The sequence below is a fragment of the Xenopus tropicalis genome, chromosome 7 (assembly GCF_000004195.4).
Source record: "Xenopus tropicalis strain Nigerian chromosome 7, UCB_Xtro_10.0, whole genome shotgun sequence".
Classification (NCBI taxonomy): domain Eukaryota; kingdom Metazoa; phylum Chordata; class Amphibia; order Anura; family Pipidae; genus Xenopus; species Xenopus tropicalis.
The window spans coordinates 31,880,231-31,907,827 of NC_030683.2; the positions used below are offsets into that span (position 1 = coordinate 31,880,231).

The 27,597-nt window shown below is 40.1% G+C and overlaps 1 protein-coding gene across 4 annotated transcripts in view; it reads right to left on the reverse strand.

The window, feature by feature from the left end:
• LOC100488690 (prominin 3) overlaps positions 1-15,403 on the reverse strand; it is a 58,825-nt gene extending 43,422 nt beyond the window's left edge. Inside the window, exons 1-2 of one of the 4 annotated variants that reach the window (XM_031904910.1) lie at positions 14,443-14,743; positions 2,290-2,357 (exon numbers count right to left, since the gene is read on the reverse strand). The gene's annotated coding sequence lies outside the window, so the exon portion shown is untranslated. Of the gene's footprint in view, positions 1-2,289; positions 2,358-14,442; positions 14,744-14,979; positions 15,078-15,304 lie in introns of those variants that run through there. The other 3 variants (XM_031904911.1, XM_031904912.1, XM_031904909.1) reach the window with 3 other exon arrangements.
• Between the last annotated feature and the right edge of the window lie 12,194 nt (positions 15,404-27,597).

Here is a 27,597-nt window from a genome sequence, read left to right on the forward strand (position 1 = left end):
CAAGTCTGGCTTGGGACTCCTCCAGTTACATGGGAGTAGGAGAAACAATAGGTTACCTGAAAGCAGTTCTAATGTGTAGCGCTGGCTCCTTCTGAAAGCTCAGACACAATGCACTGAGATGGCACCTATACACCAATATTATAACTAAAAAAATTTGTTGTTTCAAGACTAACATTTTAAATGGTAGAGTGAGTCAGAGTAATTTAGAAATAAAAAGTACCCCATAAAAATCATGACGTATCCCTTTACAGTAAACCTTGTTCCATGGTAATTTATAAGGAGATCCAATAAACTGTATATGTTTCAGTTTGCCCGTGTGTCTGTTGCTCACAGGCAGGGCGGTAACTAGAAAGGAAGCACACCCTGCTACTGCTGGGAGACTTAGGAGGAATATGGACTAAATAAGACTTTTAGAGTTTTTTTCACAGGAAATAAATCTAGAAAGCTCTCGTGGTCATGTAGAAGTCAATGGCAGCTGTCCTTTTTCAACTGGCTAATCTTTCTTTGCTTCATGGTTTAGAGGGTTTCAGGGTTCTTTGACTCTTTCATTTGTTCAACAAAAAATTCATGTGTTTCACATTTTTTCTTTGTTTTTTTTCATCCAGGCTTTTCTTAAAAAGTTGTTTTAATAAATGACTTGTCATTCGTGGTTTGAAAGAAAATGCTTTTATTCATGGTTTCATAAACCTATAAAACTACTAAAATGAGAATGTTGAAAAATGGGCCTCTCAGTATATGTTCTTAGTGTTTAGTGGGCCTGAAAATGTGTTCTCCTGTGGCTCCGGCCAAACCGACCAGAAGCTAAGAGACTGTTTCATACAGAACAATCTGGAATTAAAAAATATTTGCAGCTAAATCTGCTTCAAGTCAGTTCTTGCTCAGCTCATAAATCCAAAGCAAGTTTCCTAGTCAGAGACCAAGTGATTGTACTTTGCTACGCGAGCACTAAAAGGGACGTTGACACCATAAAGTGAATATATTTTATTTACACTGTTAAATCTGGTTTCTAAAGATTGTAAGTAAATTCTTCTTAAAAGCAACATAAGAAAAACTATTTTATATGAGAAATATAGTCAACCTTTTGTTGTGTACAAAGCCATGAATGATTTTTAAATCGTGTTTATCTCTCCTTAATACAATCTAATGTGGTTGAAACAGCTTGTGTGTTACCTGCTAAGTAAATATGGGACCTACAGTCTCGGAGGACATTCAGTGGCAGCCTCCATGGCTACAGGTTAGCTCATTTATGTAGTGCATCAGGAACAAACACGCTTTTTTTTTTTTATTTCAGTGGGAGTCCATCATTAGAAATGATATAACCATTTATAGGATGCAGGAATACTGGCAAAATGCAGCCCTCCAAGTCACTGTATTGGCCCACAACATGGAAATTATTAAACATCGCTGCTATACAGTAATACAGCCGTGCCCTACAGCGAAGAATATCAGTGGCAAAAATGCCCCTGTCACCCTATACAATGTGATACAACAACAAGCAGATGCTCAATGATGATGATGATTATTATTATTATTATTATTATTAATAACACATTTATAAAATGCTAGCATATTCTGCAACATTGCATAGCATTAGTAACACTGACAGAGAGAACGCTTCTACAGGACGGAAGTGGTGGACAAAATGCCATAGCCCTCAAGTGGTAATGTTTGGGGTTTTTCAATGCCATTTTTAACACACACAAATTTATTACATTTCTCTCTCTCTCTTAAATGTATTTATCTGCCATACTAAGCTTAAAAAGGCTCAATGCAGTGTCCTAGAGGTGGCTGAGTGCCAAAAAGCCCGGTCTGAATAATACAAATGTATTAGCCATATAGAATGCTGAATATCTATATTGTAAGCTCTACGGGGCAGGGACCTCCATCCTCTTGTGTCTTTGACTCTTAACTTATTGCAATTGTATCTTTTATTTATTTGTGCTTATTGTAATACTTTATCTATTTATCTATTATCTTAATAACCCCTGCTTATATTAATGTATTCTACTGTACAGCGCTGCGTACATAAGTAGCGCTTTATAAATAAAGATATACATACAACATGGCCTTGCAGTGCTGTGTAAGTATGGAATCTCTATAGAGATTAGCCACTTCTTGTAGCACTGAAAGGGCAAATTAGTAAAACACACACATTAAAATGCAGGTTTTTTAGGAATCTGACACAGGCAGGTCTATTTTCTATACTGCAAACACATTTACATAGGGTAAAGCATTCTAACTTGAATTAATGTGAATGTTAACCTGCCTTAGGGGAAATGTGTGCCTTACCTGTTCAGCTATTTGTCCTAGTTCTGACGAAATTCATACCACATTTTCCCCGTCACTGCTGCCCTTGACTTGTGAGAGGAAAAACGTATTATAGGGAAATTTATTAGTAGCACAGTCCCAGTTCACCTACACCAACACAACTGAGGCAACTGAATAGCTTTACTTACAAATCACTGGGGCAGATTGAAATACCACACTCTCTAATTCCTGTGAAAGGATGGGTCTTAATTACAACCCAGGTGACAAATGTAGCCTACTGTTTGTTTATTCAATGACGCTTCTATTGAATTTGCACCATGGATATCTTCCTTTTTTAAGAGATTTCCAAGCAAAAACAGACTTTAAGGGGCCCACTTACTAAACAATTTTGAGATATATTCGTATTCTTTCTAAATTATAGAACATTTCGGAATGTATGCGAAAATTTTGTTAAAATTCTGCAAGTTTTTTGTGGTCTTCGGTAAATTTCCGCGGAAAAACGTATTTTACGCAAAGAATACAAACATTTCAGAATTTGTTAACGCTTTGGTTACACATTCATCGGGACTATATTTTCACCAGGTTTGATCTGTCGCGTGCCATTGAGTCCTATGGAAGGCTTCTAAAGCCAGACATGGAAGCCATTAAAGCCAGAAAGGTTTTCACGGCGTTTACAAACTCTTCGGCCTGAAAATGTTGTGACTTTCGGAAAGCAATTGCAATATTGTTGTACAAATGATAAAAGCATTGTTGAGACATTTTAGAACTACAGAATTTATCGTGGTTACTTCGAATTTATACCATATCTTAGTAAATGTGCCCCTAAATGAAAGAAAATGTAATTCTTATTAACTTTATACCTTACATGAATTTAACATTTTTAATGATTTTAAAGTTGTGCTAATCAGCTGTCTTCTGCTGCACGGTTAGCCAGAACCAGCAGTGCAGAGAATTGCAAGAAACAGGCTCAAATTGCTTTTAGTAATTACATTTATACATAAGACATTAAAAAAACGAATACACACATTTATTTAACAGCGGTGCTGAATATGTTGGTGTTTTAGAAATACATGGTAATAATATAGGATTTTATAATGACTCTATATTGGAAAGAAGCTTTCAAAAATATATATTTTCAATAAGCAAAGAAGATATTTTCGAGTTTACAACCCCTTTAATATACAGTTTTTACACTCCGAGTCAGCCATTTTACCCAAAATATTACATTTAAGATTGTTAACACTTTTGCCAGACAGACCAAGTATCGCAAAATGCAGCATGTCGCACTAAACAGAAAAATAATGTTTTAATGAAATAATTTAAGTATAAATAACTGGGAGAGAGTAAAAACAAAATATAGTAAATTCCACAGCACAACCAAAGTTAGTGTGCGAGAGGATATAATGATCGGAATGTCTAGGGATATTTCCCACAAACCTTTTAATAGTAAAGTTGGCCATACACATTAATTAACCTTTGATGAGGTCACCAAACAAGTGGATCTTTTCACAATTAGGCCACCTACAGGCAGGAATACATCTGGGTGATTAAATTGTCTGGCCCCTGGGCCAACAATAGGATCATAACCATGAAGCATGGAGGCCCGCAGGGAGGGAACCACATCAAATCATATCATTGTTTTCGGGGGAGTATATCAAGTGGGAATGACTGGGAGAGAGGGCAAAAACAAAATAAAGGAAATTCCACAGTATCAGCACATCTAAAGTTTGTGTGTGAGAGGATATAATGATAGGACAGGTCAGATGAGTCCAAGGAATGTCTAGGGATAATGGATATTACCCACAAGTAAAAGAGTAAAAGCTGGTCATCATCAGGGCCAAATACGGCTGATTTAATGGTTCGGCCCCTGGGCCAAGAACTGGATCATAACAGAGGTTCCTATAGGCTTACTAGGTGAGAACTACATCAGAGCACCTACATTGCCCTTGTCTCAGCAAATTTCCAAACCAGCCCAATAGATATGTGACCAATTGTTTGCCCAGATATTTGTCAGCAAGTTTTTTAGGAAGAGGCCATTAATGGGCAGAGAAGCTGCAGATTCAAGAAGGGGCAAAATTAACAGCTGATATCGGCCCATGTACAGCCAGCTTTAGCCTTGCTTCACTATGTATGTTTGTATAACTTATAACTCTCTATTTAACTCACCTAGTATACACAATGCTGACTATTATTACAATACAGTAAAAATACATCTGTATGTCTAAGCAGAAATGAGAGGTAAGAAAATCAGATGTAAATAGACAAAGATTTCTGGATAATGGGTTTCCATTCCTATAATGATAGTTTAATAAAACAACTCTATGTCCCCAAATATGCTCTAGTGATGTACAGTCTACATTTACTCATTTATAGTTATTACATGGTGCCAGACAGCAAAGTATTTATTGAATTAAAAGTCTTTCTGACCTTTCCTAGTTATTCGCTAATCTCCCCATGTGCCACTGCCCTTAGAGACAAAGAATCTGAAAATAGCTCACAACACGGGAAGAAGCATTTAGACTGATCTTATCTCAGTGGGGCAATAAATCTGCATTACTTTTGGGATAGGTCACTCTTGTTAGATTCTCAGGAAAAGAGAAGTTTGTGAAGAATATCAGAAGAAGTACACTGCATTTTATAACAGCTACATAGTTAATTTAGGTTGAAAAAAGTACATAACGTTTAACCCCTCCAAATGACCCCAGTACACAAACCAATTGTTAATGAAAAAAGAAACCATCTTGTTTATTTACTCCATCTTGTTCATATCATTTAATATCAGAGGGGTTTTGGAAATACATTGTATAAGAATGTTTCTTTTTGCTGTTGTAAAACATTTTTGATGAGTCCACAAACTTGTGAAAAGAGGCCTCATGGGTGTGTTGGGTGTGTTGGTCAACTGGGCCTCTTTGCCTGTTCTGTTCTTAGAGATAACAGAGCTAACGACTGATAAGAGTGTTTCACAGGTAAATATGGCATGTTTTGTGACATTCGATGTAGTATCATCTTAAGGTGGCCATACACGCACCGATATTATCGTACGAAACCTCGTTTCGTACGATAATCGGTGCGTGTATGGCATGTCAGCGAGCCGACCGATATCGCAGGAAGCTGCTGAAATCGGTCGGCTCGCCGATCGGCCAAGTTAGAAAATTTTGATTGGGCGCCATAGAAGGCGCCTGACCAAAATTCTCCCTTCAGAGCTGAATCGGCAGAAGGAGGTAGAAATCCTATTGTTTCTACCTCCTTACCTGCAGTTTCAGCCCTGAATGGTGTGTGGCGGATCTGACGATGTTTCGTGCGACCGATGGTCGTACGAAACATCGTGAGATCGCCACGTGTATGGCCAGCTTTAGAGACAGTTCTGTTAAGAATGTCTGGATACTGCCTTTGTACAAATAAATTGTAGCTACAATCAAACTGGCCTATCCAAAGTTTTTTTCCTTGACACTATACAGATCTGTCAGACTGTCCCTCTTTAATGAACACTGTGGTCTCCCGTAACAGCCAAATTACATATGGACATCCTAAGGGCTGTGGCACACGGGGGGATTAGTCCTGTGTGCCACAGCCCTAAAGATCCTATTAAAGGAGAGCAAAACCTCCCTGTGAGGCAAACAATTCTATAGGGTATAATTAATGTTTCAATGTTTTTAGTAGACTAGCATTGTGATCCAAATTATAGACAGAAAACCTTATCCAAAAAACCACAGATCCCAAGCATTCTAAACAATATGCTATACCTGTACAATGAGGTTTTCTTAAACTGTTATTTACCCCAACCTCCTTACCTTAACTTCAAATGAGCAATTTTATAGTATAAGAGGCTGTATGTATATATATATATATATATATATATATATATATATATATACAGGCATGGGACCTTCTAATAATTTAAACATTAATTAAATGCAATAGGATTGTTTTCCCTCCAATAAGGATTAATTATCTTAGTTAGGATCAAGTACAAGGTACCATTTTATTATTACAGAGAAAAAGGAAATCACCTAAAAAAGATATGAATTATTTGCTTATAATGGAGTCTATACGAGATGGTCTTTCCTTAATTTGGAACTTTCTGAATAACGGGTTTCTGGACAACAGATCCCATACCTATACTACACTTCCAGGAAAGCCATCAGACTGAAGACAACAGGTCTACAAAGCTGCCTCTCTAAAGATCAATATCTAAATAAGCCCTATACAGATATCAACAAAGAAATGCAATCATTCTGGCCACACACAAGAGTAATTAGAAAACCAACTGGCTCAAAGGGTTCCAAACTGGGACACAAAATTTGCCCCTCTATGAGCAATTCTAATGCAAAAAACATATGGCAAACTATTGGCTAGGAGTCATAACATTATGTGAAATACAATTACTGCAAAGCAAATTACTGATCAGCTGAGATGCATAGTGCAGACTTCACTGGTTTCTATGCAACCATGCAGTATACATCTGATTGGATTACTTATCCCATTGATATAGGGATTGTACCTGCTTGGTATAAAAACTGTTTGCTGTCAATGCCAAGGCAACACAAAATTCATGCAATGATTTAAACTATGATTATCGAATGCATTCGGATATCAAATTTTAACTGAAACCAGCATTTTTAAAGTTAACAATGTGCACTCTAATTTGATAGAATGCTTTTTAATTACTTGTTTCTATTAATAACAGAAAGATAATATGCAAAGCGGTGTTGCGAGAACAAACTGCCGATGCTTTCCCTGCTGGCCAACAATGACAATGGCTTTGTAACTAGCACATAGGAGAAAAACAAAGCATTTATTAAAGCCTTCCTGGTAATTGTAGTCAACTTCCTGCTTTACCCTGAATTTATTGCAGCATATAATGCTAAAGCCGCTTGAAATTCCTCTTAGCAACTGCTACGCATTTTCTAACAAATGTCAGCTGGCACTTCTCTATATGTACAGAAACATTATCAGCACATCATTTATCAACAGCTTCTCCCTGTGGATTTTGAATGGATGTGACAACAATAAACCCTAGAATGGCTTAGAAGGCACAACAGATATAAATAGCTAGATACAGAATGTAAAGGTGGCCATACACTACATACACTAAGATTCACTCATTTGGCGATATCGCTTAAGATGGCGGAGTAGTTTGATCCTTTGGCCCGAGACTGAATTAAAATGAGGGCTGCATCAACGAGTCACAATGAATACAGTCCCTGATCCAATGGGAAAATTAAACCTGCCTGATCAACATCTGCCCAATTTTAGGCCAAATATCGGTCAGGTAGGCCTGTCGGGGGTCCCCATACATGGGTAGATAAGCTGAGTCAGTCTGAAGGGCCCGAATCAACAGCTATAGGGTGGCCACACACGTGGCGATTTTCTACCCACCCTCCACAGACATTTTGGGCTGAATCGTCAGATATGGGGGTAGAAACAATAGAATTTCTACCTCCTTCTGTTGATTCAGTCCTGAAGGTAGATTTTGCTCAGGCGCCTTCAATGGCACCCAATCAAAATCTTTTAACCAGCCCTATCGGCAAGTGGACCGATATCCGCAGCCTTTTGCAATATCGGTCTCCTCGCCGAGTTGCCATAGATGCACCGAATATCTTACGAAAGATATCATCAGTGCATGTATGGCCAGCTTTAATCTGACTGTGTATGCCCACAGCCATAACTAGTACTATTTAGTAAGTACAGGTATAGGATCCGTTATCCGGAAACCTGTTATCCAGAATGTTCCGAATTACAGGAAGGCCATCTCCCATAGACTCCATTTTAAACAATTGATTCCAATTTTTAGAAATGATTTCCTTTTTTTCTGTAATAGTAAAACAGTACCATTAATTTGATCCAAACTAAGATATAATTAATCCTTATTGGTTGCAAAACAATCCTGTTTATTTAATGTTTAAATTAATTTTTAGTAAACATAAAGCATGAAGATCCAAACTACAGAAAGATCCCTTTTCCAGAAGACCCCAGGTCTCGAGCATTCTGGATAACAGATGCCATACCAGTATTATAGTTGAAAACCCTGCAGGTGTAAAAGGTGTACAAGCACCAATTAATATATAACATTAAGGGTAAGGGCCCACGTGCTGCTTTGTCGGCTGCACTAAAATGGCTCTTGCAAAAGGAAATGGATAGTGGCCAAAAATACCCTTGTATGGCACTCAGTGTCAATTCCTGCATGCAAACCAGAATAGCTTCTTCACACGATCAACTGGTTTGTGTGCGCCCCCAACTCTAAAACAAGCAGAACATATGTGAAACACATGATATAGTTATGGCAAATTCATTATTTTCTGTTCTGGGCCAGTAAACCACAGCCATGCATCAAGTTACAAGAGTGAGGGGATTGCTGCAACTCAGCACGCTTTTGGGTTCCACACTGCTAGCCATTTACCTCCATGGGAAGCCAGCCACAGTAACACAGAGGGCAGTCTGACCACTAGCAAGGTTCCTAATGCCCCATGTATCCAATTAGCAGGGATCTTTATGTCCTACAATCCATCACACTGAAGAGAGAAGCTCTGTAATCCCTACCTTTGTAAATATTTGTATACTAGATATAGAAATATTAGTCTATAACAGTGTTTCAAAGGTTTTAGGTTCTGGTTTCATAAAAAAAACAAACAATAACAACAACCAAAAACTGCTGTATTGTTTCCTGCCAGTTGATCATTGTGTGTGACAAATAAAACAAAAAATGGTCCTCAAGGTTACAGATGTAAAAGTGCAATATTTAGTGATATACACAGATATGGGATCTGTTATCCGGAAACCCGCTATGCAGAAAGCTCTTTATGGGAAGGCAATCTCCCATAGACTCCAATTTAATCAAATAATTTTAATTTTTAAAAATGATTTCCTTTATCCTCTGTAATAATAAAACAGTACCTTGTACTTGATCCCACCTGAGATATAATTAAACCTTATTGGAGCCAAACAATCCTATTGGGTTTATTTCATGGTTAAATGATTTCCTTTTTCTCTGTAATAATAAAATAGCACCTTGTACTTGATCCCAACTAAGATATAATTAAACCTTATTTGGTTTATTTAACATTTTAATGATTTTTAGCAGATATGGAGATCCAAATTATAGAAAACCCCAGGTCCACAGCATTCTGGATGAGTCCAATACTGGTATGGGATCCATTATCTGAAAACCCCTTATCCAGAAAGCTCTGAATTATGGGAAGGCCATTAAAAATTACTTATATTTTTCCTGTAATAATAAAACAGTAGCTTGTACTTGACCCCAACTAAGATATAATTAATCCTTAATGGAGGCAGAACAATCATATTGGGTTTATTTAATGTTTAAATTATTTTTTAGCAGATTTTAAGTATGAAGACCCAAATTACAGAAAGAGCCATTATCCAAAAAAGCCCCAGGTCTCATGCATTCTGGATAACAGGTCCTATACCTATACCTGTATATGCCAATTTGGTAAGATTCTTTAATGTTCACTTTTTATGATATAATAAACTATCTGTGGGTGAAGTATTCAATCTGAAGGTATAGTTTTCCTTTAATATAATACAAGACCCCTTTTGTTATCTTATTGTAAATGATGTGCCCAAAGGTATTGACCTTCATGGAAAGGCGTTCTATGCCTGTATTGTGATACAACTTGAAATACAAGATGCTACTTTTCCATAGGCAGAAGGGATTTTTTTTCACTTCCTTGAAAGTAGGTAATGATCAGCTATGGGTAAATACTCCTCTGTAATTATAATTACAGGGTATTGTTAGTCAAGGTGCAGACAAAGAAATATAGTTGCCCTAGGGAGGAGCTACTTGAGCAAGATTACATAAGGAAAGATACTGGGGTCTAGATCAGAATAGTGTACACAAATGACACTTAAGGCGGCCATAGACCGATTCGGCAGCTAAACGGCCCGTGTAGGGGCACTAACGACGGGCGTGCCTGAAATCCGTCCTGAAATCAGGCAGATATCAATCGGGCAGGTTAAAAAGTTTAGTCGGATCGGGGACCGCATCGTCTCGTTGACGTGGTCCCCGAACCAACTTTGCCTATACCCATCGTTATAACTTGATCGTTTGGCCCCAGGGACAAACAAACGAATAAGCCTGGATTCTCCCGATATCGCCCACCCATAGGTGGGGGATATTGGGAGAAGATCTGCTCACTTTGATGGCCACCTTAACAAGCAACATGACATGTCTGTGATAAGATGGCAAACAAGCCCTTGGATCTAGTGTGTTATACGCAAATATTATTCCTGTATACTTCCAACTTTAACTCATGAAATGAAACACATGTATTAAGCAGGATGTGGGAGAGGGAACAGTTTTCTGTTCTTCAGTACATTACCAACCCCATATAGGCATGCTGGGCTCTCTCCCTAATATAGGGACAGGCCCCCAAATTGCTTTTCCAGTGTGTGTTGGCCCAGTAGAATGAAATCCGTGCTCATGTGGGCAGCAGGTATATATCTTTATCGGGCAATTTCACTTATTTAAAGTTTAACTTATTTAAAAATAGAACTCAGCCTGTGTTCCTTGTTGCGGCCAAGTCTCTAGTAAAGCAATTTAAAAAAAGTTATAAAGTTTGCTGACTTTTATTATAATAACCCTGTGTGCTGAGTTCAAACTGAGTGGTAAGGATCCACACCCACACTGAACATAGGGGAAAAAATAATATTTAACTTTTTTCCTCTGTATAAAAATGCTACACCACCACACCTTGGCACAGAAGCCGACTACATTGTGTAGATTCATGCTGAAATGGTTTCAGGAAGCAGAAATCTACATCACATATTCTTATTAAAGGGAAACAGGATCAATGCAGTGTAATGAGGGCTTCCTTTAGACACAACACTGAGGCTTCATTTGCAGGATACAGCCTATTAACATTTGGGGCATCATATGCACAGGTCCCCCTGCCTCACCCCAAACTGCATAAACACTGCTCCCACAATCATTACCCACATGAACTGAGCAGATTCTGGGAGCCCCACTGATGTGAATTGGGAGAGGCAGGGCGACCTATGCAGGAAGGTTACCTGTTCAAAAGGTTAGGGGTAAGAAAACAGCTTTTTGCGTCTTTCATTTTCTGAGCCATTACCTCCCAGAAACAGAGATTTATTTTATTTATATTTATTTATTATTATTACTTGCAAGTGGCAATACTGATAATGTATCTACCACAATTGTAAGCTCTACGGGGCAGAGACCTCCTTCCTACTGTGTCTCTAATGAGTATTTTTACTTATTCGTTGTATTTATTTAAATATATGTCCTCCCTGCATGTACGTTTGTACAGGTATGGGACCCATTATCCAGAATGCACGGGACCCGGGGTTTTCCGGATAAGGGGTCTTTTCATAACTTGGATCTCCATACCCTAAGTCTGCTAAAAAATTATTTAAACAGTAATTAAATACAATAGAGTTGTTTTCTTCCAATAAGGATTAATTATATCTTAGTTGGGATCAAGTACAGGTACTGTTTTATTATTACAGAGAAAAGGGAATCATTTAACCATTAAATAAACCCAATAGGGCTGTTCTGCCCCCAATAAGGGGTAATTATATCTTAGTTGGGATCAAGTACAGGTACTGTTTTATTATTACAGAGAAAAGGGAAATCATTATTAAAATTAGAATTATTTGCTTATAATTGAGTCTATGGGTGTTGGTCTTCCTGTAATTCGGAACTTTCTGTATAACGTGTTTTCAGATAATGGATCCCATATCTGTACACTGTAAGATTGTATAGCGCTGCATACTCTTGTACCTCTTTATAAATAAAGTTACATACACATACATATATACATAGCTATAACATCAGCACCCAAAATCATTTCACTTCTAACTGCCTTCTAACTGCTTGAAAAAGATTGTTTGAGCGCTTGTTACATCTATTATTATTCTAGGGAGAGGCAGCAACACATGTGCCAAACTTTGTTTCACCCAAGTGCCAGAGTGATCAGGATATGGGTTGAAGGGACGGCTATAGGGGCATATGTACTAATTTTCCTCTTGTGTAACTACACCAAGCTTTGCCTCGAGACAGCAGGAATATTTCTTATATTCACTGTTGAGTTATGTGGCAGGTTTTTTACTGGTGTAAAGTGTCTGTCAAAATTCACCAGTGTAAATCTCTAGAAATTATCAAAGAAATAGCAAATGTGAGATATTAGCATGGAAGAGATGACACAGATAATAAGATACAAAAGGAGCTGCTCTATCATTATAATGGTATTTTGTCAGCCTGAACCTGGAGAAATTTTGTCTTGGCTAAAATTCCTTCTTGGTAAATTAGTAAATATTCACAATTTTGCATTGGAGAAGTTTCACCTGCTAAACAGATGTGAATGTTTGCCAATGTAAGTTAATTTGTCAAAGCTTGTCCTGCTCTTCTTTTAATAATTTGGCAATGTACTGACAAATTTTTATTTTTAAGGAAAACACAAGGTTTTCTTTTAAGAGATTATGCCCCATAGTGCGATGTAGCCATAAAAGTGAATAGCCAAATACCACCGTTTCATAACTTTGGTCTGACAGATCAGAGCTGCAGCTACTGGAACTGATGTCAAATAAAGATTTGTAGGAGAACCGATTTTATTAAATGTTTTGCTTTTATTTGTAAGTGCTCCTGTATTGCACTGGGGGGCTAGTTGATGTATATTGTACAGGTATAGGACCCATTATCCAGAATGCTCGGGACCAGGGGTATTCCGGATAAGGGGTCTTTCCGTAATTTGGATCTCCATACCTTAAGTCTACTTAAAAATCAATAAAACGTTAATTAAACCCAATAGGATTGTTTTGCATCCAATAAGGCTTAATTGTATCTTAGTTGGGATCAATTACAGGTACTGTTTTATTACTACAGAGAAAAAGGAAATTAGTTTTAAAATTCTGAATTATTTGATTAAATGGGGTCTATGGGAGACAGGCTTTCCGTAATTCGGAGCTTTCTGGATAACAGGTTTCCGGATAAGGGATCCCATACCTATATTGCTTTTTTTCCCCCAATAAAATTTAGACAAAAGACATGCCAAACATACTGTATTCATGCTACTTGCACTTAAGAACCCGTCTCATCCCTTTAAAACTAGTCATGTATAAAATCCACACGCTGAATGGCTAATTAACAATACATTTATATACACAGTGCATGTCTGCAGCCAGTAGGTGTATAAATCGCTAATTAGCCATGCAGCATGTGAATTGTGTGCAGTAGTAGCGGGGTGAGGCAGCATAGCCTAACAAGCACATTATACATTATGCCCAAAGCACTGTCACAGTCTTTTGATGCCTATATGTACATAAAACAAAAAAAAAAAAAACACTCACATCCCCTCCTACCAACAATTAGCATCCATTTTCCCATGGAAGTTTCTAAATAAGATGAATAGCCGTCTATAAAGTTTCTAGCAAATTGCTTTCCTAAAAAGACACTTGTATATAGACGTTTATTAATGGACAGCTCTTAGCATCCTTAGAATACATTTAGTGCAGGCAAGGGAATAGGTGCTAACGTCACATGTAGAAAACAAAGCACAAAGGTAGAGATACATCTGTGTACATATATCAAGGACGTCCTAACCCAAGGCTTGATACCAGCGGGGCACTCTAGTCAAAACAACACAGGCAGGTTTGTTTGCTCCTATTAAAATGATCCTTGAGCACGTGATAGGGACATTAACTTGTAAGGTTCTGACATCACTTACATGAATGATGTATTTTCCCTGAAAAGTGTTGTGAAATATGTCAACACTATATAAAGAATAAATAAAATGAGGCTAAATCTTTAAGCTTACTCAAGATTAGAATGTCTCATAGGTGCATTCATACTGACTCAGTATGCGAGTATCACATCATTCATTTTACCAGAGCTTGAAATAAAGAACATTCTACAGATACCATCCAAAAACTTGTACATAGTTACGAAACTACATTAAATCAAACTTATTGGGCAACATATAATAAAAAACAATCTGCAGTTCACTTAGCCCAGAGCTATAGAACACTTAGGTGTATAGGCTTGTTACAATTCAACAAAGAAAAAGAAACAGTCAAATCTTTAGAGTTTTTGTTGTAAAAACATTCTATTTTCTGGTGTGAAAAAAAGACTATTAGGTGAAAGTTATACACATTGCAGGCAAAGAAAAGACCAAGAAAAGAGATGAAGCTACTTACACTGGCTTCTTATCCTATGAGCGGTTTGTATGAGAACACTGGTTTCATTTAGGAATAGTTTAACCCCAGGCAGAGGTAAACAAGCTGCGGAGCCTTTTGTGTGCCTGTAATGGGAGCCAGCAGCACAAGTCTAGTGTGAAGGGGAAGCCTTCTCAGGCGTTCTGCTCAGCTCATTATCAATCCTGAGTTACCAATACCAGTGTGCCTTGCCCAGGGAGGCTGGACTTAAGCCAAACGGTGCTGTGAAAGTTCAGCTCTGCATATTACTTTGCTTTCCTGTCTATTGTAGCCGTTCTGATAGCAGAGATTTAGCACAATGCATTCACAAAGAGACTGTGGATAGCATTTCAGCTCAGATCTTGTTAATAATTACAGACTAAATGAATGCACTGGCCTTCCCAAAAGCTTCCAGCTCTTACTGGGGGCCGTGTGATGCTGTGCCTGGGCACGACTCTGTTATGTTTAAATGTATCAAATTCCTTTCATTTTTGGTTACAGTTTTTTGGGTTTTTTTTAAAAACAAAAACAAATACTTACCAAAAACACTGGCTGGATAACATGATATTTTGTGTAACCAGTAATCCAGGGTCGAACTGGGGGGTGGAGGGCCCACTGGGGCTTTTGCCTCAGGGGCCCCTGTACCCCCTAATGGCCCTGCTGCCTTCACACACACCCCCACAGGGGTCCCTGCGCCCCCTAATGGCCCCACTGCCTTCACACACACCCCCACAGGGTCCCCTGCGCCCCCTAATGGCCCCACTGCCTTCACACACACCCCCTAATGGCCCCACTGCCTTCACACACACAGGGGCCTCAAACACCCGTCCAACCCCTCCCCCGAGCCTGCCTAAATTAAACTTACCTGAAGCTTATTGGGGATTTTTTCCCGGTACCCAGGCGGCTCAGTCCAACTCTGGAAATATCCATAGAAAATATCTACAGAGGGCCCCTGCCAGACAAAGAATAACTGAGAAAACACCACTGGAAGGAAGGTTCCTTGTCCTCCTACTAATATGACACACCTGGAACACACACACACACACATTACAGGCCTGATTTCTTATCTATGATTAACTTTTTAAAAGTGGTAGCGCTGCACACTGCTCACACAAGAGTAAAGCTGGCCATACACGTGGCGATCTCACGATGTTTCGTACGACCGTCGGTCGCACGAAACATTGTCAGATCCGCCACACACCATTCAGGGCTGAATCGGCAGGTAAGGAGGTAGAAACAATAGGATTTCTACCTCCTTCTGCCGATTCAGCTCTGAAGGGAGAATTTTGGTCAGGCGCCTTCTATGGCGCCCGATCAAAATTTTCTAACCTGGCCGATCGGCGAGTCGACCGATATCAGCAGCTTCCTGCGATATCAGTCGGCTCGCTGACATGCCATACACGCACCGATTATCGTACGAAACGAGGTTTCGTACGATAATATCGGTGCGTGTATGGCCACCTTTAGGCTAATGTCAGACGAGCGTCTGGCGTATATTTTCGGCAAGCGGAATTTCCAGTGCTTGGCCAGCATTACAGCAGTTGACTGATCAAAGCTATTTCCAAATGGTCGCAAAGGTGACCATTCTGGAGGTTAAAAAAATTGTGTTTGTTTTGTAAACTACCCCAGTATAAGGGAATCCAAGGATGGCATATTGGATTTAAGGAAATGATAAAGATCTTGCACCCACCATCAGTTGTTTGATATTAGTTCTAAGTCAGGAATGCGTTTGTATTGTAGTCTGCTCTGAGCTGGCACAAAGTATAAAGCACAAACATATGTAGGTATATCTTATGTATTTAGAGCTACTTGAGCATGCAGCACTGCGCAGCAGACATGCAAACCCGCCTAGTCCAACCCTATAATACATGCAATTTGGACATGTATTATTGCAACTACGGCTTAGCCTTAGGTCACCATGCAGCACTCCAAGTATCCAATAAGGCATAGCTGCCAACTTTACCTAATTTGCAGAGACAGTCCTGTTTTAATTGGCTCCATGAAGCTTTAATTTCTAGGTATATACAAGGATTTTAAAATGACCCATGCACATAAGTACCAGTGACCAGAATGCATCCAAGTTTTCCTTAAATCCAATAACTGTGGTTATTTCAAACATAATCAAGCAGGTAAGGTTTGGCTTTTTCTTTAATTTATAGTTGTGGGCAACTCCCAACAGAGCTTCTTCTGTTCCACAATGTACTTTTGTTTCAGAGATGTCCAACTTGTAGCCCTCCAGCTGTTGTTGTTTAACTAAAGCTCCCAACTACCCCATATAAATCACAGGCAAACTGTGCTGGTATTTATAGTGCAGTTACAGCAGATGTGTCATTTAGGATATCCCACACACAAACTATAGAAACAAACTGGGACTAAGCTTTGCCCATATGTGGTGCCATCCAACAGGCCTGCCTAATAAATATCTGGCCGCAAATGGGGCAGATGTGCATCGGGCAAGTTTGATTTTGCTGTCAGATAAAGTACCACCTCTGCACATTTATGCAGTCCTTGTCCCTACAGCCTGCATAGCTCCAATTATGACCCAATCATTGGACAGAGGGCCAATTAGATCAGCCGATATTGCCCACCTCAAGGTGGGCATATCTTTGAAAAATCAGCTCATTTGGCAACCTTCCCAAACAAGCGGATGCTCACATGCATGGCCAACTTAACATTATTTAAGATCTACAGAATGAGATAGATGAGAGATGCTGAAAGTTGCTGCCCAAACCGCAGGAGAGCCATAGCTTAGAAATACAATAAAATAAAGCCATAGGGGATAGGCCTGATGGCAAGTCTTAAATGTAACCTACAGGGGTGACTGTTGCCACCTGCAGTGTGAGCAGTGTCCTCCACTTGCTACTGAACTGCTTTTCATACGGGTCATGGTATGACAAGTGTAATATAAAGTGCTTACAAGCCTGCCATAGCATGTAACATCGATGGCTGAGCATATGTCTCCAAAAATTGCAAGGGCTTGCCCTGCTTGATTTAATTTACTTAACTTTTTTTGTGCTGTATTTTGGGAGGGTGCCGATCCCTCTGGCATTTGTGCACCAAGTTTCACTGCCTGGCGTGCCAGGGTGTGCGGGTAAGATCTCTCTTTTTACTCCAAAAGAGAACCCTCCTCAAACCACAAATAACTGCAAAAGAAATAGCTAATATCATGTCTTTAGGGTGACAATGATATTGTCTTGGATTTTTAAAACGCTCATTCTGCTTAACACTAAATGGTAACATGAAATATGATCTAAAAATACCTAGAGTGGATCTTTATCCCCCTAAGGATATGGGGTTTGTTGAGGAGGACTTGCTTTAGGACATGGCCTTTGTGGCCTCTAATAAATATATACAATTCCTGTGGATGAAATTCTGGCACTTAATTTTGTGCTGAGAAAGGTCTAATTTATTTACACTGAGCAAATTTGCACTTAGGCAGTAACCTATGGCAGCCAGCAAAGATAGATAGCAAATCAGTGACTGGCTGAGAATCCGGGGAATTATAGTTCACCATTGCTAACTTTATACTGAGTAGTAATCCTAAAATTCTAATGTAATAAGATAAGGAAAGCAAGGCAGTAGTGTAACTAGCATTACTGCACCCACATTTTTAGTGAAAGAGCCTTTAAATTCCCCCTGGCGCCCCGTTACCTCCAGGCGTTTCGGGATTGGCTTTTTCTATGAACATTCACCACAGTGAACACGAAGTCACATATTAAAAATAAACCAGCGGCGCGTTTTTAAGAAATAGAAGATACATATATTTGAGGCTAAAATAAAAATATGAATTTCATTAGCTAACATTAATAAAGGCAGCGATTAGTTCCATTATGAAACAGTATTCTTACGCGCCCCTACGCACACGCCATCTAAAGCACGCAGTCTCCCATTCTTCTCCTCACTCGCTTTGACGCGTTGCTGTGCTTCCGGGTCTTCCTCTCTGGCCAATCAGAGCTGGGCTCTTTCAGTAAAGCGCCCCTGCATAGTTTGGGGGTGGGGCTTCACGCTGGCCTTTCAGGTGCGGTGTAGTGGTTGCGTAGGTTTGCTGCTGATTATTTTTGCGCGCCTCATGCTAAGCGAAATCTGACTGAACTATTATGGCCTGTGCTACCCAGGCCCATCTGTTTATAGTTTTATTAAATTAAAGCTCCAGCAAAAATACATTTTTAAATTAGAAAATTAAAAAAATACCCTAAATAATTGCTTTAGCTGTAAACAGTGTCGCTTCCGCTCTCAGAGTGAATAGATCTGGTTCAGCTCAAGGTAATGACACACAGGGCAAAGGCAGTAAACTGCTTGTAGTTGCTATTCTGTTGCCCTAAATCACCTGAACCCTGATTGTGCACTTGCAGTTCAGACTAATATTGCTAGAATGTGCTGGCAGCTGCATAACTAAATGGCAATTGCCTTATCTGCGACTGCACCGATTGGGTCTAGGTCATTACCATTAAGGTTAACAGAGGGGCAATTTTAGGAAGATGAGCTGGAAAGCACATAGCCAGCAAAACATTGGAAATTGTCTAATGGGCCATTACCCAAAGGCAAATGCCAGATAGGCTTACTCTTGTCCTGTGAATGAACGCATTAGCCCTCTTATTTTTCTGCACCCAGAACCACAGTGTCAGCCTGGGTACAGGCACATTAAGAGGGTTTCAAAGCCAAAGCACTTAAATATGCAGCAGAGGCCGAGAACAGAGCTGTCAATCTGACAACATAGGTACATGGGGAATGTGGGGGGGAAGTGACACGCAAAATTGCAGATGAATACGAAAAATACTACCCGCGCATGTGCAAATGCATCAAATTACGTTGCAAAACGCTTACTGCGCATGCATGCCTGAAATTCACCACAGGACTTTGTAAGAACACAAAAATCATGAGAATACCGCTGGGGATGGGAGACTGGGGAAGAGCCACCAAAATCAGGTATGTCCCAAGGATAGGAGTGTTAACAGCTTTGTGAGAATAGTCCAGTGAGGCGTTAGCATAAAAATTCAACTGAATCAAGGGGGAACCAGGGGGAATTTATAGGCTAAATCCTGCAGAAAGTACTCAGATTCTGCTGCATGGATTTAGCACATCACTATTACTGGCCACAGTAATGTACATGTAATTCTTTCCATTTTTAAACAACCTGGCAAGGCCCGTACAGCTGCCCCCCCCCCCCAAAAAAAAATGTAACAGGACTATCCTCAAGTAAGAGAACTTGAATATAATAAAGCAGGAAATAAAGATATCGTCTGTACTTGCTGAAGTAGACAGAGGTTCCGAACCCCTCCCAGGACCAGGTCAAAAGTTATAGCTGATAAAAGATCAAACAATGCCCCTTTTGCCCAGTCCGGGTGGGCTCTGGACAACTGCCCCTTTTGCCCATTTTTTAAAACAGCCCTGTCTATCTGTGTCAGGCTTATATTCTAATTGAAGGAAACCCACTGGTTTACTTATATTTAGTAATTATGTTCATATGCTCTCATCTCAGTTCCAAGCAGAAAAAAAAGATTACACTAGTTACACCCCTGGCAAACATGCCTAGAAACATACCACTTATTTCAAGAACAAAGTTAAATTTTACATAACCATGGCTGTGTCATAGGATCACCAGTTCCACCCATTGTGAACCTGTACATGTAAGAAGTTGAAAGAAAGGCCCAGGATACCTTCAAAGGAATAACACCCAGTCACTGGGTTCAATACAAGGATGACACCTAAGTTAAAATACACACTCAAGAGCTACAGTTTTTCACTGAACACATCATCACTGTGGACCACAAAATCAAGTTTACACAAAGATGTGGAAGATAACACACTGGCTTGTTTGGAATGTCTTGTAGAATTCAGAAAGTGTGGAAAGCTGGAAATAGAGGTCTACAGGAAACCAACCCACACAAACCATTACCTGCTGATCCACTAGATAACAAGCTGGAGGTTATAAGAACCCTTCACCACAGAGCAGACAAGAGCCCCACCAGCACAGAGGCTAAAGAGAACGAGTTGGAACATCTCAGAGGGGCCCTTAAAACCTGCAGGTATTCAGGTTGGGCCTTTGTTAAAACTGAGAGAAGAAGCAATAACACCAAAATTACTGGTGAAGGTGGAAAGGATGACAGGTAAAAGAACTTGGTCCTCCCATGTGGGAGGTGTGTTTTTAATAAACACCGTATCCCTGTCTGCTTGAAACCCACCAGATAGCAGCTGGTTCACCCAAAAGAACAAATCCCAAAGCATAAGAAGAGTAACATTATGTATGCAGTGCAATGAGGAGTTATTTGACTTGTATGTGGGAGAAACCTTACAACAGTTACACTGGGGCATGGCGCCAGCTCCTCTGGAAAAACCAATCTTGAATAGAGACGGGGTGGGGGGAGGTGCAGCATCTATTGTTTGCCACATACAATGCTGTTTTGGCACCTCTCCCTGGAAGGTTTACTAACACCTCATAGCTTCAATCGTGCTAATACAATGAACACCTCACCTTCGTGAGATCTCTGACCCCATGCTGGTTATGATTAGGGATGCACCAAATCCAGGATTTGGTTCGGGATTCGGCCAAGATTAGGCCTTTTAAGCAGGATTCAACCAAATCCATGCTCCTGGCCAAACAGAACCCTTAAAATCACTTGTGTAACGCATGGTTACAATTTTATTATTGTTACTTTTTATCCCTTATCTTTTTTTATTCAGCCTCTTTTCTATTCATATTTCAGTCTCATTCACTCCACTACCTGATTGCAAAGATAAACAAGATCCAAGCACCCAGATAGCTGATGAAATTGCAAATTGGGGAGCTGCTGAACAAAAAGCTAAATAAGGAGAACCACAAAAAATAGAAGATGAAAACCAGTTGCACACCCCCTCAGAATATCAATGTCTATGTCGTACTAAAAGCTAATTTAAAGTTGAACAACCCCTTTAACAGACAAAGCAATTTAGGGGTCACACAAACAATTAGCCTGTGGACCCTGTGCCATTGGAATGCTGTAATGTGTTAGTGTAACAAACAAATAAGTGCAGTGCATACCTGTAGATTCTCTTATTAGTACAGTTCCACGAGTTTGGACCCATTTATCATAGGCTAGGTTTCCTTCATCACTTGGGTGGCCATACTGAACCTTCTGTGCAGGACAGCACTGTAACCAATACTGTACCACTGCATACATATTTCATAGGTGCCCTCTACTTAAGGTGAGGTATGACCATCTAAGTATACATAGAGGTAAATAATACCTAGAAATCTATGTTTAAGTAATAAACTGTGCTAACCTGAGTAACCAGTGGCCCAAAGGCTCAATACCTGTAACTAAACCAAGTACAATAACATTTGTTTCATTTCAGGCCTAGTGACTTTTCTTCACCATAATTCACTTGGTATCAGTACACCTGAATGTGCATGTGTCCCCAGTAGGGTTGCCACCTTTATTTTTTTAGAATACCAGCCTTTGGCATTTGGGTGGACAATGATATCACTTGGGGGTTGGTGATAACACTGCAGGCCGGATTAGGCTGGGGAATGGGCATATGGGGCAGAGAAATGGGCATAAAGGGCAGGGAAATAGATAGGTGGGGCAGAGAAATGGGCATGGCAGAGGGTCATTTATCAATACTGGCCAGTAACCTATGGCAACCAATCACATTGTTGCATTCATTGTTTTACAGCTGGCTGAAAAAAACAATCACTGGTTTCTATGGGTTACTGCCTATGGGCAAATTTGGCCAGTGTTGATAAATGAGCCCCACTAGTTTAACTGTCTATTGAAGAGGGGCCAATTGGCCATGGAGAGAGTCAAAAAAGGGAGGGATTTATAGATAGGGTTGCCAGCCTTACAAATTTACCAGTGGGTAAATTTGTAGCACCCTCTGAGGGGGGGGGGGGGCACATTTTGCAATAAGTCAATTCCTTATAAGTCTATGAGGCTAGAAAGATCACAGGGATGACAGTTACAGTTGTATGAAACATACTGTACAGTACAACTTCCTTTTCTCACCTCTGATAGTATTGGGCCTCATTCTCACTGAAAATAGAGAATAAATTGGGCTGCGTGAGACTTAATGCCCTTTGTGTCATTTTCTGTTTCTTGCATTGTTTTTATTCTCTCTAGTGTACTGTACAGTTATGCTGAAATTGCAGCCCCTTCAGGAGTAAACTAATAGTTTAATTGATGGTGAGTGGGCAGGAGGTGTGTGTTTGATAGAATCCCTGTGGGTGAGAGAGGGAACTGTGACCTTTCTGCCCTGCTTCTGTCAGCTGATTGCTGGGTGCTTACAACACAAAATCACTGACATTTCTGTGTGTTAATTGTCACCAGGCAATTGTGCACAGCATCGCACAAGCACAGGTTTAACACAAGGAGAAGTTTTTATTTCAGGGGCACACAATGGGATGTTCCCAAAAGATATGTGCTTTTTTTTACCTGCACCAGAGCAATCAAAGATTAGTTTTGATTGGCTGAATTTAGTTGGTGCTACATTTCACTTGCATTAGTGACTTTGCGCAAACCTACAAACAAAGGCACAATAAATGCACCTAGCTTTTCCAAATAATTTCATTCTTCTGATGTCCCAAAGACCCAATATCAAGGGACTTTCTATTATCCAATCCTTAGAGGTACAGCTGCCTGACATTGCAGCCCAATCTCTTTGTTAGGAGGGAGGTATTTTTTTCAATACACAGTCAGCAACTCATCCACAGGCACTACTACAAGGAGGATACTGCTGAGGGAAAGGTTTTGCATAGCTGTCAAATCCTCCCCCCCTATTTTTTCAGGAGCTATCCAGTTTTAAAATGGTTCCTTGGTTCTCCCATTACCCAATAGTATTCTCATGGTTTTTGCCATTTCTCCTAAAGTTTTCCACCAAAGTTCAGGCACTTTCGGCAGCCTTTGGCAGCTTCAGGAGGGGATTTGCGCATGTGTGTGATGTCACTTCCGGGAGCATGTGAGTGTGAATGATGTCACTTCAGGTTAATTGCCCCCCAGCACCACACCTACAAAGGTTTGCAACTCTGGTTTTGCAAAGATAAAATTTAATCCCCAGGAGATTAGGACCCTAATGAGTCAGGGCAATGATAGGTAAAGACTTGTCACTATCCCTTTAATTTGGAAATAGAAGTTTTATAAATGTCAAAGCCACCTATTTCTCAATTCACCTTTATATGGTTTATTATTGTAAAGTTGGGCCTGAATACTGTTGATTATGCAATGGAAAGTTAATGACTGATAAAACATAGTCACTGATCATACTTTTGTGTGTTTACAGCAACTTGGCTTGGAGCAGCGGCACATTTTTAGTATAATAGTACTAGCCTTATGAGCACTACTTCCTTGTGTGTTGGTGAAAGTTTCAGCAGTTTTGTTCCCCTGATCGAAATAATTACAGCCCATTTTACCCTCCAGCCAGCCCCATGCTTCTCCTTAAATTAATTTGGTTAATCAGCTTTACAACCCAAAACTTGATGTAGATGTTGTAGGAAGAAGTTTCACCCTTTCAGAGGGGATCATGGGAACCCACCCTATACAGCACGGAGACCCATTTTTGGTTAAAAATCCCTGTTCTAGAGTGAGATAACAATTATCTCAGCTGATATATTTTTTTTTACTTCTATTTTCCTTCTCAATATCCAGTGTTACCAGTTGTTTGCCTATGCACTTTACCAAGCAAATAGGAGTAGTAGTTTGATAGCGTGCCTCCTGGCACTGCTCAGAACCCCTCCCTGCACACAGTACCTGTTTCTCCTGACGTGGCTCTCTTTTTTCCTTTCGCTTCCTTGGATACCACTGCAACCATCCTTGGCAAGGGTACAGAATCTTTTTTTAATGTAAGTTATATCTGTTTTACCAGCACCTGCTAGCAAACAATCTGAGCAAACAGTCCCAAAGAGCATTAACTCTCAAGTGTAATAAGGAGAGCTTGTACACAAAGAACTGACTTCCCCATCTTGTCCGGCTGACCAGCTCCTGCCCCTGTGGCACTCCTCCCTTTTTAGTAGAGTCTGGAAGGTTACCAGTGGTTTATGGCATCTACTGAAAATATAGGTCTGGCTATTATTATTATTATTATTATTAATTAACATTTATTTATGGCTACTGGGGTAAAGTCACTTAGAGCAAGGCTACAGCTTTACCTTGTAATTTAAAGGCAATTGCTGATGTCATATTATGTGGCTTTCGTCTCTGTGAATTTATTGAAAAAAAAATAAAGCACTGAAGTGTAAAATAATTTACATTCACAAAGCATTACAGAGCCACTGGCCTGTGCAGGGTGTTTTCCAGTAGGCCCTTTGCCCATACTGGAGCTCAGAGAATTAACTCTTTTCTACCTTTTGCAGGTCTTGCTTGTGTTTCATTTATTTGAAGAGTAGCCACCTTTCTACTGGAGCCTAACTGGCCAATAACGTATGAGAGGGGGCCGGATCTGAGGGGAGTGGCAAATTCCCTCACAGGGAGGGGTTAGGGGTGGATGCAACAGGGCAGAGCTAGGATGGGAATGGCCAGCGTGAACCAAATATTCATGAGGAAGCAAGGCTGAAGGGTCGATGGAGGGGGAGCGGAGAGGCAGTCTTGTAGAGGATAAGAGGTGACAGAAAAAGTAAAAATTACACATTTACCTGCAAATAAATTTGTAATATGTGCCCCAGGCCAGGCTGGTATTTTACCGTCTAGGCCAGATGGCAACCCTATTTATTCCAGCAGTGAGAAAGATAGGAATAGCTAATGCCAGACAGGTCTGATTCTCAGTCCGTGATAAACACATGAAGAGAATCAGCCCATATGTTGGCATCAGCCTTTCCCTGTGCCTAGAACCTTACAACACCCTAGGTGCACCCTAGGCAATGGCTACATGTGAATTGAAATGCTGATGACAGTGCAGGGGCTGATTCTCTGCCTGCATTTATCCATAGGCCAAGAATCAGCCTTGTCTTCTATAGCATTAGGGGTCTGTGATGGGGTCAGGGAAATGACTGTGGCAAAATGTATTGCCACATTGCAGGAGAATCCAGGGAGGCTGTTAATTATATACAGATGGGGGGTTCTCAGAAAGAATTTGCACAGTGTAATGGGGAGAGCAAGAGCTAATAGATTTCTCAAACAACCATATAGTCTGACACTGTCTCTCTGTGCTATCCACTGCAGTCTGTGTGTATATTGCTCCGTGCTTTTACACAGCTTGTACAGCAATAATGCAGAAAACATAATACAATGGAGAGCACAGCTGCCCACATAGGATTAGTTCTGATTGTGTTCTGACTTCTAGTGAGTAAAAAACAGTGCCTATAGTTATCACTTACATTCGAACAATGGGTTTTTCTCAATAAGAAGGAAAGGTTCTAGGACTGGTGGTCCCTAGCTATTGGGTTCTCTGGTGGGCCCTTGGTGTCCCAGTCTGACACTGCCCCGCTGCTGGTTCTTCTTTTAACTGGAACACAAAAAAAAGATTTCCATTCAAAAAAAGTTTCAAAACATGACAGAAAATGGAGTTCTAAGCAACTTTCCAATATAAATTAATTACACATTTTCAGTGGGTTTAAAGATATTAATAAATGTAACTGCAACTGAAAAAAGACCTAATCTTTCCTTGTTCTCTGGTTCTGAACCACCGTTTTTTCACTCTCTGGTAACATTTCCATGACAGTGCTCATTGTCTCACATGATGTATTTAGAACACAGGTGCTTTGACTTAGAGTCTGTTCAGATTGCAAAACCTTTTTTTAGTGCTTCAAGCTCTCATCTGGTTTTTGTTTCAGGATACTCCCATACACAGTAATATATCCCTCATTCAGCCCTACAGCACTATCTTGTCGTGTTATGGATTTACCCTGAGATCTTTTGTCTCCTTGCCTACAACAGTGCTTCATGCTATCCCCAGGGATTCGGTTACAGCGCAGAAGTTATTATAGCAGCACATATTGAAACATCAGAGAAGATACAACTGTTTCTTGCCAGAGACGTCTTTTTTCAATGATGAGTTCTATGGGCTTTTCCTGTGGCAGGGCTTGATCTTCTCAGGGCTCCACTAAATGTTTTCTTGCAGCCAAATATTAAAGGAGACATATAGGATAAAGGAGAAAAAAAACTCTAATCTAATAGGCAAATATAAATAATATGTGGTGCTGGTTTGGAGCTCCTTATAGATCCTCTCAGGTCCCTGTCTGTGTTTCAAATGAGGGGTGCGCATGTCCTAACAGTCCCTGTCAGAAGCACAGTAGAAGGGGAGTAGCCAATCACAGCCCTGCAGTCACACAAGCACAGACAGGCTTCAGTTCCCTATCAGGTCAGCCAAGCTGCTACAGTGCAGTGTACTGAGTGCCACAGGCCCCCCTGCACAGCGGAAGGAGGCAGCAGGAAGTGGAAGTAAAAAGTCATCCAATAACTTAAGTGGAAAGTTGATTAGTTTGTTAGGTTCAGTTTGAGGTGGGATTGATTCCAGCTGGAAATTGCTAGAAGGCAGTTTAGTCTCAGTTTCAGCTGGTAATGAAGGGGTTGATAAGTATTTGTATATCAGCATACATATGATATTTAAATCCAGATGAATGGATGAGATCTCCCAAAGTGTGTATAGACAGAACAACAATGACCCAAGTACAGAGCCTTGTGGTACCCCTATATTAAGTGGAACTGGGGATGAAGTTCTGTTAGTAAAAGACACATTGAGAGATTGGTTAGAAAGGTAAGAAGAGAGCTAGGGTACAGCCTGATTACGGATACCAAGCCAATACAGAATTTGCAAAAGGAGGCAATGGTCAACCATATTATAGGTCAAGAAGCATTAGGATAGAGAAACCTGAACCTCTGCAAAAGGCAGTATTAGTAAAGTATGCAGGCTCAGATTGCAATGGGTCTAACAGGTTATGGGTGGGTAGGAAGGTACTAATCCAGGAAAACACAAAACATTCTAGGATTTTAGAGGCAAGCAGTAAAAAGGAGACAGGACAGAAATTAGCAAGAAATGATGGGTCAAAGCGTGGCCTTTTTAAGAATAGACTTGTCACAGGCCTGTTTTTACAGAGGAATATTCCAGAAGCTAGTAAATAATAGAAAGTAATGATGTGAGTAAGAGCTGGACAAAGCTCAGAAGCACAGAGTTTAAGTAAAGAATAAGGCATAGGGTTAAGAGAGCAGGTTGACAAGAGAAACCGGGAGACTATGAAAAGCCAAAAGGGGGCTT